This window comes from Sceloporus occidentalis, unplaced genomic scaffold, assembly GCF_023333645.1.
Source record: "Sceloporus occidentalis isolate IW3139 unplaced genomic scaffold, rSceOcc1.0.p SCAF_25, whole genome shotgun sequence".
In the NCBI taxonomy this organism is placed as follows: domain Eukaryota; kingdom Metazoa; phylum Chordata; class Lepidosauria; order Squamata; family Phrynosomatidae; genus Sceloporus; species Sceloporus occidentalis.
Genome location: NW_028317005.1, coordinates 5,750,074 through 5,760,000, shown reverse-complemented (window position 1 = coordinate 5,760,000; position 9,927 = coordinate 5,750,074). Strand labels below are relative to the sequence as shown.

General features: G+C 61.6%; 1 pseudogene; it reads right to left on the bottom strand.

Moving 5' to 3' along the window:
- Positions 1-6,056: 6,056 nt before the first annotated feature.
- LOC149300305 (18S ribosomal RNA) lies at positions 6,057-6,669 on the bottom strand (annotated as a pseudogene; the record flags this gene model as incomplete).
- Between the last annotated feature and the right edge of the window lie 3,258 nt (positions 6,670-9,927).

Genomic DNA, 9,927 nt, shown 5'->3' with positions numbered 1-9,927 from the left:
TAAGCCAGTATCCGTGAGGGCCTTCCTGGGGTTCGGGCCACTCCTCTTAAACGACTTGCATCAACCCTTCGGATGAAGGGATCTATAGCAAAGACGTACAAGAGGGGGCTGAGGGGACAGCCCTGCCTCACCCCAGATCGGATTTTAAACGGTTTGCCTCTCCATCCATTAACAAGAGTGAAGCTTTCGGCCCCTCTATATAAAGAAATCAGCCAATTGATAAGTTTTCCCGGCAAGCCATACCTGCGCAAGACTGCCCACAGATAGTAATGATCCACCCGATCAAACGCCTTCGACTGATCAAGTGCCAAGAGATACTTATCCCCATCCTCTACCCTACACCGCTCGATGGCTTCCCTGACCTCGCAGACGGCGTCAAAGACAGTTCTGCCCTTCACGGTGCAGTATTGAGAATCAGACAAGACCTCACTTGCGACCCCCTGCAAACGTTTAAAAATGATCTTCGCCAAAACCTTCCTGTCGACATTCAAGAGTGATATGGGTCGCCAGTTCCCCACATCAGCCGTGTCGACAACTCTGGGCTTAGTTAGCATAATCACTGCCGAGGATCTCATCGAAGGAGGGAGTATCCCCCTCTCCAGGCTTTCATTAAAAACTTCGGTGAGACTAGGGGCCAGGAGACCGCAGAAGGCATGATAGAATTCGGCCGTAAGACCGTCAGGGCCCGGAGATTTTTTCCTCGTCTGCTCTAATATTGTCTCCGTGACCTCCTTGACAGTGATTGGGCTAACCAACTCATCCAGCTTTCCATGATCAATCTCAGGAAGGGAAAGACCCATCAAAAAGTCGTCCGCCTGATGTCGGCAGGGTCTCCTCTGTCCGAGGAGCTCCACATAGTAATCGCGGACAACCCTCTGCATCCCCCGAGGAGTTTCCTCCAGGACACCGAGGGTGTTCCGCAGACAGGTAATGATCTTAGCAGACTCCTTCCTTTTGCAACTAAGAAAAGGATCGGGTGAGTGGTAAGCCCCATGATCCCTTTCCTTGAGCAAGGAGGCATACCTGTCATACTGGAACGTCCTCATCATGGATTTGACCCTAGAGATGTCCCCGGGATCACCTCGTTGCGACACCAGACAGTCTAACTTGCACAGGAGCCCGAGATAAGTCCTGTACTTTGAGGACTGGATGTTCTGAGAAAGAGAGCGAAATAAGGCACGGGTTCTTACCTTCACCATCTCCCACCACTCAGACTTCGTCGTGCAGAATTCCGCAACGGTGACCTGGTCATGAAAGAAGTTCTCGAAAGCCTGCTGAACCCAGCCTTCTGTCAAGATGTCAGAATTAAGTCGCCAAATCCCTTTACCTCTTAGCGGAGCCTGCGAGACATTTAACAGACAGGTAAGAATAAAGTGATCGGAGAACTCCACCGGTTTAAGCACAAGTGCCGTCACCGGAAGAGACTCCTTAACATAAATCCTATCTATCCTACTCTGGCAGTTACCTCGCTGATATGTGTAACCTGTGAGGTCTGGGTTGTGCTTAATATGCACATCTACCAAGCCTGCCTGCCTGACTATTCTAGTAAGGGCCAAAGCGTCGTATCCCGGTTTGTCTTTGCCACCTTTCCTGTCTTTGGTCCTAGTAACGGTATTAAAATCACCAGCAAAGACAATATGCCGGGACGTGTAGAGGAAAGGCTCTATCTCGTTAAACAGACGCTTCCTCTCCCACTTGGTCTGGGGGGCATAGATATTAATCAGACGGAGAGGCTGCCTGCCTACCGACACATCAAGAACTACGCACCTACCCTTCGTTATCTCAATCACCCTATTGAACGTTATGTCCACACCCTGGAACAGGATGGCAACTCCCCCGTAGCCCTCCGTGGCTAGTGAAAAAAAGGAGTGCCCCCATCTCCAGTCGCGTTTAGCTGCATGCAGGGCCCCCAGGGAGTCCAGGCGGGTTTCCTGGACAAAGATTATATGGTAGTTCTCCCTGTGCCAGTTATCATAGGCTATAAATCGGGCCCTGCACGTCTTAATACTAGCCACGTTATGAGTGGCTAAGGATAGTATGGGGAGAGTCGCCATCAAGGGTGATGAGAATGAGGAGACTTTCCCTTTTTCCGTACGTTCTCACCGTCCGAGTCTGAGGGGTACCTTTTCGCGGAGAGCCCCGCGGGCAAGGCGTCCTCCTCCGGAATCGGCACCTCTACCAACTCGCTATCCTCCACCTCTGCCAGGTGTCCTCGAGCTTCCGCGGCCCTTCCACCCTCCCCCGCCACTGTCGCCACTACCGCCGCCGCCTCTGCCGCCTCCTCGACCTCCATGCGGGTACCCCAGTCCATCAGGGCACTAAACCTGTTCTGGACTGGTATGTCCCCGCACGTCTTGCCGATAGCGGTTTCAGCGACGGCCGCCGCCGCTGATGATTTTGCGGCAGCGACAACGATGGATTTGGGTTTCGGGGCCCCGGAGCTCCCCCGTCCCGAAGGGACTTTCTCCCCCTCTAGTGTGGAGGGTGGATCCCCCCGGGAAGGGGTCTTAGCAGAGGCGGAGGATCTTACCGGACCTCTCCGAGCTGCCTCCTGAGTTGGGGTCTCCTTCCTCGGACCGACAGTCGTCCACCCCGACTCATCCCGCGTGGTTGCGGCTCGGGGTCCTGACGCCGATCGTGTGGTGATGCCTGTGGAAGGAGTACAGACAGAAATGGGGTGAGACATTCGTTGTTTTGGACGGACAGGCAACGGGTCAATGATGTTACTTACGGGGTCGGTGCCGGAGGAGGTACCTGGGGCGTCGGGTAGAGCCTTGTCCCGAGCGCCCCCCACAACTGGCCGCGGGTCTTCCTCTGCGAATTCGCCCTCTCCTTCCCAGATACTGTCCAAGTTGTGCTGAGCTTCAGGACACGCTCTGTAGGAATGACCCAACACCCCGCACAGGTTGCAACGGATGGTAGTGCACTCCTGCTTGGAGTGTCCTACAACACCGCATAGGGTGCACTTGGTGACATCACACCCTATGCTGAAATGCCGGGGCGAGCCACACTTGTGGCACACCCGGGGCTGACCGGGATAGAAGCACGATACCCGGTCAGTCCCGATGAAGAAGGAGTTGGGCATGTGCTGTAGGAGACCCCGTACCTCCTTCAGACGGATGTTGACCGTCCAGCCGCCGTTCCAGATCCCGTCCTCACAGAGAGTCTTGACCGGGGTGGTCAAGACCTCCCCGTATCTGCGGGCCCACACCAGTATGTCCGCGACGGGTATGGACTCATTCCGCACCAGGAAGTTCACCTTGCGGACCTCCTGGCGCGATATGGCCTGAACATTGAACCGAGCCCATAGGCTGTCGCCGGACTTTGGCACCCCCTCCCAAAGGGTCCAGAACCTCTCCAGACCCCTCGGGGACATGAAACTGATGTCATACTCAGGGGTGCCGCTAACGTGGATGATGGCGAAAAAGTCCGCGACCGCAAAGCCCAGGTCCTTCAGGGCCCCTACCACCCGCTTCCTATCGGGCACGGATCCCTCCGCTACGTGCAGCAGGCGGACCACGTTCCTTCTCCGCATGGGTTGCCCCGCTGGGAGTCCCGTAGCCCGCCTGCCTGGTGGTGGCACCTGAACCTTCGGGGGACCCGCCGCCCAGGCGTTAGCGGTTGCGGGTGTCGCACCTGGGGCCACCGTTGGAGTGGGCACTATGGGCACTGTGGACCCCCCCGTGGCCCCGCTACCATGCCCGCCCGTGGACCCACCGGCGGGTACCGCGGCCACCGCAGCGACCCCCTGTGTCACGGCGGGGGAAGGTGTCACCCCGGTGGGAATCCCCCCTTCGGCCGGAGCAGGAGCCCTGACCGCAGCGGCCGCCACCCCCACCTCTTTCGAAGCAGGGGCAACCACCCCCGCAGCCCGGGCCACCGCCGACCTCCCGGGGTTCTGCCCCCCAGGGTCCTTCCCCACCCTGACCGTAGGGGCCATCGCGGGTGGTCCCGCGGTCCCCTGGCATACAGTGTGCGTGTTGTGCACCGTGACTTTAAAATTACCGGGGGGCGTGGCCTGTGCCGCGGCGGGGGCGGAGCCAGCAACCGGCATCACGGCTGCGGGAGCCCCGGGGGTCACCGGCACCGCTGCCGGAGTGACCCCGGCGGGGACCGCAGCCGCACCCGGCACTGCCTCCATCGAAACCGCGGCGCCCGGCAAAACTCCGGACAGATTATCATCTGTCCGGGGTAGTTTGGACAGGGAGCGGGCCACCCGGGTAGCGGCGGCCCCGCTCACAACAACAGCCGCCTCTGGCTGCCCTCCAGGCGAGTCCTCCGCCCGGAGTAGTGGGGACAGAGGGCGGGCCGCCCAGGTAGCGGCAGCCCCACTCGCAACGGCAGCTTCTTTTAGCTGCACTCCGGGCGATTCCTCCGCCCGGAGTAGTCTGGACAGGGGGAGGGCAGCCCGGTTAGCGGCGGCCCCGTACACGGAGGACGGCACCTCCGGGGACACCGAAGCCGCAGGAGCAGCCGGGACAACTAGGTCCACCACCACAGGGTGGATGGGACCAATTACAACGGGGGGAGCGGCCACAGAACCGCCGATCCCTCTGGAGGGACAAGGAGGCGGGCACGCCGCCGGGAGCGCCGGCACGGATCCCGCGGCAGCAGCAGCCGCCCCGGCGGCCGCCGAAGCGGTCGCCGGTGCCGCAGCCGGCCGCGGGGGTGACAAAACCCGCGACCCAACGGGGGCCACGGAAGACGGACGGACACAGACAGGGGAACGTGAACGTACTACAGAGGGAACACACACTGGGGGTGGGGGGACAACAGGGGACATGACAACAACAGGGGACATACCGACAGGTACATCGGGGAAGGTACTCACACAAGGTCCCCGGGGCTCACCGGCCAAACGCAGACCGGCGGGGATAGTGTCCCTGGCCCTCCGACGGGAAGGGCCCGCTCTCGGATCCTCGGCAGCAGCGTCGGGGACCCGGGCCGGGAGGGATGGGAACTCCTCCTCGGACATGATGGGGGGGGGTATCCCCGACGCTCTCCTCCCCGGACGATTGGATAGCGGGCCTGCTCCTGGTGGTCTTCTTTTTCCGCCTCCGTGGCGCAGCTTGGATCTTAATGTCCTCCTCCTCGTCCAATTCCTCCATTGAAAAAATCAGCGGCCTTCGTATAGCGGACCTCTCCTGGGTCCCGTCGTACTGTGGTGGTGGCGGTGGCGGTGGTGATGTAGGCGCCACCGGTTCCGGGTCCTCCGGGGTCGGTGGTACCCCCGACTCCTCCACCTCCTGCTCCCGCAGCTTCTCCTGCAGGAACCGCACGCGGTCACGGTTCTGGGCTGTGCGTCTCGCCAACTCCGCTTCTTTCTCCTTCAGGGAGACGATCCGCTCCCGTATGGGGCCGCGATGACGACTCCCCACCCTGTTGCTCTGCTGCCGGAGCTCTTTCAGCTGTCCGGCAACCTCCTCCTTCTCCTCCCCCAGGGAACGCAACTCTTGTTGGAGGTTAGCCAGGGCCTGCCTGAGGGGTTCCCCGTCTGACTCCGCAGGTACTGGGAGCCCCACCTTAGCCTTTTGGGCATAGGAAGGGCCCTGTTCCACCGCCTCCTCATCTTCAGGGTTCGTATTCACACTCGCCTCGGCGGTCTCCAAGGCCCTGGCCCCGGCGTCCCTGAGGGCGAGGGCCCGTAGATGGAGGGCCCCCAGCAACAGGAGGGAAGTCTGGTCGACCCTCAGATGGTGGGGCAGACCGACTCCCTTCTTGAGCATGGCTATTTTGGCGCTCAAGGCCGTGGTGTATGCCTCGAGCGCCTCCATGTTCCGACGCACAGCCCTGCATACGGTTCCTGCAGTCTCCCGGGATGGGAGTAGGATGCCGTCCTCCGTGTAGACCAGTTTCTCCGAGATTATGGCAATGCGGCCCCTCCACTCCTCAATGAGGGTGGAGGCCATGATGGGACCCCGGGGAGGCAGTTACCTTCCCCGGGGTAGCAAACGTCCAGCACCGAAAGTAATAAAAAAGAAACCAAGTTCCACCAGCAACACAAAAACACCTCCTCTCCCCTCGCCTCCCAACTCCACAGTGAGCAGCCGACGCCCAGCCCTGATTGGAGCTGGAATTACCGCGGCTGCTGGCACCAGACTTGCCCTCCAATAGATCCTCGTTAAAGGATTTAAAGTGTACTCATTCCAATTACAGGGCCTCGAAAGAGTCCTGTATTGTTATTTTTCGTCACTACCTCCCCGAGTCGGGAGTGGGTAATTTGCGCGCCTGCTGCCTTCCTTGGATGTGGTAGCCGTTTCTCAGGCTCCCTCTCCGGAATCGAACCCTGATTCCCCGTTACCCGTGGTCACCATGGTAGGCACAGAAAGTACCATCGAAAGTTGATAGGGCAGACATCCGAATGTATCGTCGCCGTCACGGGGACGTGCGATCGGCCCGAGGTTATCTAGAGTCACCAAAGCGGCCGGCGGGGGCGAGCCCGCCGGATTGGTTTTGGTCTGATAAATGCACGCATCCCTGGGGGTCAGCGCTCGTCGGCATGTATTAGCTCTAGAATTACCACAGTTATCCAAGTAACAGATGGAGCGATCAAAGGAACCATAACTGATTTAATGAGCCATTCGCAGTTTCACTGTACCGGCCGTGTGTACTTACACGTGCATGGCTTAATCTTTGAGACAAGCATATGCTACTGGCAGGATCAACCAGGTAGCTCCCGTCGTCACGCGGGGGCCCGGCGGCGGCCGCTGGGAGTCCGGGGCCGAGCAAACTCAGTCGCCTGCGAGGGGGATCCGGCGCCCGGGGCGGCTCTCCCCCGGCCCGGGGGAGAGACCTCGGGGCCGTGGGCCGGGCCGCGGTGGGCCCGGGGGTCCGCACCGGGAGGTGCACGGGGAGGCGGGCCGCTCGCCTGCACCAGGGGGCCCGCCGGGGACCGCCTGAGCGAGGGTTGCCTTCCCCGGCCCGGCGCGGGGCACCAGATCGGTCGTTGTCCTGGTCGTGGCGGTCGACGCCGACCGCTCACCTATATATCCGGCGGAGGGTGCCTGAGGACCCTGGCGAACCGGGAAGGAGTTCCGCGACACCACCGGGAAAACCCGGCCAGGCAGGCCGACTTCGATGGAGCGAGGGTCGGATGCGGCCGGCAAATCCGTTCTCATAGACTTCCAGGGCTTTTCAAGCAACTTGGCCTGCCAGAAATGGGGACTTAGAGCGAAAACGCCGGCCGGCCGCGAGCAACTTGGGCGGCCGGGAACGGGTAGGACCGACAGTGCGGCACACGGGCTGGGCGGCCCGAGGTCCGGGGTGCCCCGGGGGAACCCTCGGCCGTCTACCCGGCGGCAGGTTCACGGGAGCCGGGGCCGGGCCGGGAGCCGCGGCCGGGACCGGGGCCGGGTAGGACCGCCGGTGCGGCACCCGGGCCGGGCCTCCCGAGGTCCGGGGAGCTCCTGGCGGGACCCTCGGAGGTCTACCCGGCGGCAGGTTCACGGGAGCCGGGGCCGGGCCGGGAGCCGCGGCCGGGACCGGGGCCGGGTAGGACCGCTGGTGCGGCACCCGGGCTGGGCACCCCGAGGTCCGGGGAGAACCTGGCGGGACCCTCGGGGGTCTGCCCCAAGGTGGTGTTCCCGGGACCCGGCCCGGGACTTGGGCGGGTTGGACCGCCGGTGCTGCACCCGGGCTGGGCACCCCGAGGTCCGGGGAGCCCCTGGCGGGACCCTCGGGGGTCTGCCCCATGGTGGTCTTCCCGGGACCCGGCCCGGGACTTGGGCGGGTTGGACCGCCGGTGCTGCACCCGGGCTGGGCACCCCGAGGTCCGGGGAGCCCCTGGCGGGACCCTCGGGGGTCTGCCCCATGGTGGTGTTCCCGGGACCCGGCCCGGGACTTGGGCGGGTAGGACCGCCTGTGCGGCACCCGGGCTGTGCCTCCCGAGGTCCGGGGAGCCCCTGGCGGGACCCTCGGAGGTCTGCCCCAAGGTGGGCTTCCCGGGACCCGGCCCGGGACTTGGGCGGGTAGGACCGCCGGTGCGGCACCCGGGCTGGGCACCCCGAGGTCCGGGGAGCCCCTGGCGGGACCCTCGGGGGTCTGCCCCAAGGTGGGCTTCACGGGACCCGGCCCGGGACTTGGCCGGGTTGGACCGCCGGTGCGGAACCCGGGCCGGGCGTCCCGAGGTCCGTGGAGCCCCGGGCGGGACCCTCGGAGGTCTACCGGACGGTGGGGTTCCCGGGGCCGGGGCCGGGACCTGGCCGGCACCCGGGCTGGGCTTCCCGAGGTCGTTGGGAGCTGGCTCTCTGGAACTCGCAGCAGCTTCCCTATATATCCGGCGGAGGGTGCCTGACGTCCCTGGCGAACCGGGACGGGGTTCCACGTCACCACCGGGAAAACCCGGCAAGGCATGCCGACTTCGATGGAGCGAGGGTCGGATGCGGCAGGCAAATCCGACCTCATAGACTTCCAGGGCTTTTCAAGCAACTCGGCCTGCCAGAATGGGGGACTTAGAGCGAAAACGCCGGCCGGCCGCGAGCAACTACCGGGGCGGGTAGGACCGCGGGTGCGGCACCCGGGCTGGGCTGTACGAGGTCCGGGGAGCCCCTGGCGGGACCCTCGGGGGTCTGCCCCATGGTGGTGTTCCCGGGACCCGGCCCGGGACTTGGGCGGGTTGGACCGCCGGTGCTGCACCCGGGCTGGGCACCCCGAGGTCCGGGGAGCCCCTGGCGGGACCCTCGGGGGTCTGCCCCATGGTGGTCTTCCCGGGACCCGGCCCGGGACTTGGGCGGGTTGGACCGCCGGTGCTGCACCCGGGCTGGGCACCCCGAGGTCCGGGGAGCCCCTGGCGGGACCCTCGGGGGTCTGCCCCATGGTGGTCTTCCCGGGACCCGGCCCGGGACTTGGGCGGGTTGGACCGCCGGTGCTGCACCCGGGCTGGGCACCCCGAGGTCCGGGGAGCCCAGGGCGGGACCTTCGGAGGTCTACCGGCCGGGGCCGGGACCTGGCCGGCACCCGGGCTGGGCTTCGCGAGGTCGTTGGGAGCCGGCTCTCTGGAACAAGCAGCAGCTTCCCTATATATCCGGCGGAGGGTGCCTGACGTCCCTGGCGAACCGGGACGGAGTTCCACGTCACCACCGGGAAAATCCGGCAAGGCATGCCGACTTCGATGGAGCGAGGGTCGGATGCGGCCGGCAAATCCGACCTCATTGACTTCCAGGGTTTCTCAAGCAACTTGACCTGCCAAAAACGGGGACTTAGAGCAAAACTGCCGGCCGGCCGCGATCAACTTAGGCGGCCGGGAACGGGCACTTTGGGCACATCGACATCTACAGGACACCTAAATGGATAAATCTGGATGGAATTTTCTGTCTTTTTACCTAATTTTGTGAGGATTCAGAGGGAAAATGAAAAAAACACAGATTTTTTTTTCTAATTCTTGCTACTTTTTACTAAATTTCTAATTCTAAATTTTCAGCTAATCATCCAACTATGGTATCAAAAGAAAGCTCTATCTCTCCTTGAAAAAACAATATATAGTTTATATGGGTACACTATTCACAGTAAAAGAGAATCATCGCTGAACCGACATAGCGCAAAAATGGCAAAATTTCTCCGGGATTGAAGGGGTTAAGTTGCATATGATGGCAAATAATGCTTACATCACTACTGCTCATTATCTGATGCCTGGAAAGAGTATCATCATTTTATAGAATATACAGCATAGTTTCTTAATCTTCTTCATCTATTTGTCAAGTCATATGGCTGTGGGTTACTCACTAAATCATGAGTTTCTAGGTTGTTTTCTGTGTCACAATGCATTATGCAAAGCACCTAACTGCAAACAGTAGCTTTATTAGATAAACCCCAAATTTGGGTGCTGGCCAAGAAGCTACTCATGAAACTGAATTACTTTTCAAATATTCAATTTCTATTTTACTAAATCCTTTGATAAATGTTACTTAAAACAAATTGTTTTAAACATGT